At 38.1% G+C, this 3,418-nt stretch overlaps 1 non-coding gene across 1 annotated transcript; it reads left to right on the top strand.

Moving 5' to 3' along the window:
- The first annotated feature begins 1,644 nt into the window (after window positions 1–1,644).
- LOC127077997 (small nucleolar RNA R71) lies at window positions 1,645–1,751 on the top strand. The gene has a single exon (XR_007787750.1). It is a non-coding gene; the product is annotated as a small nucleolar RNA R71 (small nucleolar RNA).
- The last annotated feature ends 1,667 nt before the right edge of the window (window positions 1,752–3,418 follow it).

The following is a 3,418-nucleotide window of genomic DNA, read 5'->3' as shown; positions in this document are numbered from 1 at the left end:
GCAGTTCGGCATGTAGTAACAAATCCCAGATCCTTCAGCGTGTTTGGGATAATGGCATCAACTAAGCGTCTATGCCCAATGAAGTTATTCCGATTGGAGAGAGTTTGCAAGGGAGATGTGTCATAAATGAAAGCATCGACATTAAAACATATTAAATGAACCTATCATATATGATGCTATACCAACTCTAAATTATATGAATTGGTATAGGTCGGTTACAATGACACAATTTGTGTCTGACTCAAGGTATTTGATTGACCCATACCAACAAGCTTCATCATCATACATCCAACAATAAACCCCCGTCCAACAACAACCCCACACATTTACCAAACCCAACAACAATGTCAACCCACTCAATCAGAACATCATCGTACCAGAAACACTCAACCACCAATCAAACATGATTACAAACCTACATACACCCAATCCCACAAGCAATTCATGCCACACACATAAACACAAAATCAAGATCATGACCCTTACCACCAACAACCATATGTCGCCACCATATCTTACTATAGCCTCGATGATGCATACGATTCCAGCCCATCTCACCATAGAACCCAACCAATGCACACCCAAACATCACACCACCAAGGCACCCAAACATCTTATCGCCAAACTACCTAACAAACACATTCTTTTCAAACACCACAAGAACCATCGATTTGTTTCCAAAATGATTCAAAGTCCCAATTAAACCAACTATCCCACCCACATGTAACCCAACCAACATGACCTAACTACAACAACATGGACACCGAAATTGATTACGACAACTCCAACTACTAGAGACATATGATTGAAAATTTGTTAGATAAGCCAGGACCCTTGCACCAACCACCTTTGCCTCAGAAGAATATCAGGGGACCCCAAACACCTCAGGGAAATTATGGGAGACCTCGAAGGCAAACGAATGCATTAGGGTGTGGAACCGGGGAGTGTTACGATCGAGTGGGTCATTGAATTTATATTCAATTGTCATGTAATTATATTTAATAAAATAATATTATAAATTATTTTTAGTTTTCCACTTTATTGTTACAATAATTAAAAAAACCCAAAAAAGCATAATAACCACTGGCTATGGCACATGCTCCTAGAGGTTGCATGCATGCGCTATAGCCTATGACAAGACATGAATGCATGCACCATAAGGTATGAAGCATTGGTTAAAATTATGAGTGTATGCGTCACTGCCTATGGCGCCTCCTCTTATGGATGATTTTTTTGTTTTGTTTGAAACATGGCTAATTCACTTGGTCGGTGTTCAGGTCGTTCAAAAGGTTACATTCTGCCGATTCGTGTCCTTTAGATCCACAAAGTTCACACTCTGTGTGGACTACCGCTGCGGTGTTAGTGTTTGTAGAAATATGTTCGACCTTAAGGGCTAAAGTGTCCATTTTCGCTTGCATCATGTCCATAGAGCTTATCTCATGTATTCCACCTTGGGTCTCCTTTTTCTCTATTGATGCTCGTTCAGTTCCCCATTGGTAATGGTTTTGGGCCATATCCTCAATTAGGTCACAAGCTTCAGGGTAAGTTTTGTTCATCAGTGCGCCACCAGCGGCAGCACCGATGCTCATCTTTGTGTTATAATGGAGTCCATTGTAGAAGGTATGAACGATCAGCCATTGTTCTAGGACATGGTGTGGACAGACTCTTAACAACTCTTTATATCTCTCCCAAGCTTCAAAAAGTGATTCTCCTTGGTTTTGAGTAAATCTAGTTATTTGGTTTCGAAGAATAGCAGTCTTACTAGGGGGGAAATATCTAGCAAGGAATACTCTTCTAAGATCTTCCCAGGTAGTTATTGAGTTAGCTGGAAGTGAATCTAACCATGAACGTGCTCTATCCCTGAGGGAGAAAGGAAATAATCTTAAACGAATCACATCAGGTGAAGCACCGTTGGATTTAAAGGTGTCGGCCAGTTGGATAAAGACTTTTAAATGTTGATTTGGGTTCTCATTAGCGAGACCCGCGAATTGGTTCTGTTGCACTAATTGCAGTAAAAATGGTTTTAGTTCGAAATTGTTGGCAGGAATGAGGGGGTTTACTATACTAGAACTAGGTTCCTCGTCAGAGGGTTGGGAAAATTCCTTAAGAGGTCTCTAGTCGTGATTCTCGGCCATAGCTTTCTTAATTCGGATGAGTAAGAGGCGTGTACGGGTGTAACGTTCGGGTTCCGCTAAAGGATCTACTAAATTTCCGGTACTACGAGTTCTTCGCATTTACCGGCTAATAATACCTTAGTCTAGACGGTGTAACAACAGGGTACGAGATTTGACGAAGTTGGTCCCCGACAACAACGCCAAAAACTTGATCGCTCTATCCGCAAGTGCACGAATCGCGTCAGAGTAATATAAAAGAATATCGATCCCACAGAGACCAAATCGTCAATCTATCGATTACTATCGTTATGATGTTTATCTAAGGCGATACAAAAGAGATATTGATGTCGCAAAATAATAGTAAATAAAGAAAATCATAAATACAGTGCAGATAAAGACAGGTTTGAATGTATTTCACGTCAGTTAAACGATGTGTTGATTGTCTAAATATAACTATTTATGGGGCAATATTTTCTACTCTTGAAAAGAATCCATTTAATAGGAACTGTCGCTTTCGCGTATTCAGAATCGAGTTTACCCTTAAATTAAGACCTTTTATTGTCACTTATAAAAGGTGTGCAGAACGCTAAAGTAGTAAACTTATTTTTAAGAAATAAGACTCGTAAACTTAGTTGAAAAGTGATTTTGATTTGGAAAGTTTACCCAAGAAGTTTCCTAATTTTAAATCTATCAACGCGTCTGAAAACAGTTTCAAAAATCGTTTTCCCTTAAAGTAATAAAAATTCCTAGTTAACTAAGCCAAGGTTCTTTCACACTCCTTGAGTAGTTAAAACTAACCAAGTTTGTTTCAGAAAACTCAAATTAAAAATCAAAACAGCCTTTAAAGCATTTCTACAGATTCAATATGTGAAACATCTCTTTAACCGCGATCCTTACATTCTAATCTTTGAAAGATTTAGCCAGACATGGTAACACAAACAAACACAACGATATTGATCATGATGTAAAGTTGTTTTAGAATGTAAGGCGTAAAGAACAAGTAAAGCGTGTAAAATAATTAAAACGAGCAATAAAGATAATGGCGAGAAATTTAAATAAAGTAAAGACAATGACGGGAATTAAATAAAGTAAAGCATGACAAGAAATTAAATAAAGTAAAGCGTAGCAAGAAATTAAATAAAGTAAAGCATGACAAGTAAAATAAATAAAAGTGATTAAATTAGAACCTGCTCCAAACGGAGGCTTTAAATCTGGTACAAGGAAAATAAACCTTTGACTTTGAAGATAAAGACGATAGCAAAATCAAAGTGCTCCAACTCAATCTCACTAAGGTACGATAACCC

This window comes from Lathyrus oleraceus, chromosome 4 (genome assembly GCF_024323335.1).
Source record: "Lathyrus oleraceus cultivar Zhongwan6 chromosome 4, CAAS_Psat_ZW6_1.0, whole genome shotgun sequence".
Taxonomy (NCBI): Eukaryota; Viridiplantae; Streptophyta; class Magnoliopsida; order Fabales; family Fabaceae; genus Lathyrus; species Lathyrus oleraceus.
This window is presented reverse-complemented; position numbering and strand designations above follow the sequence as displayed.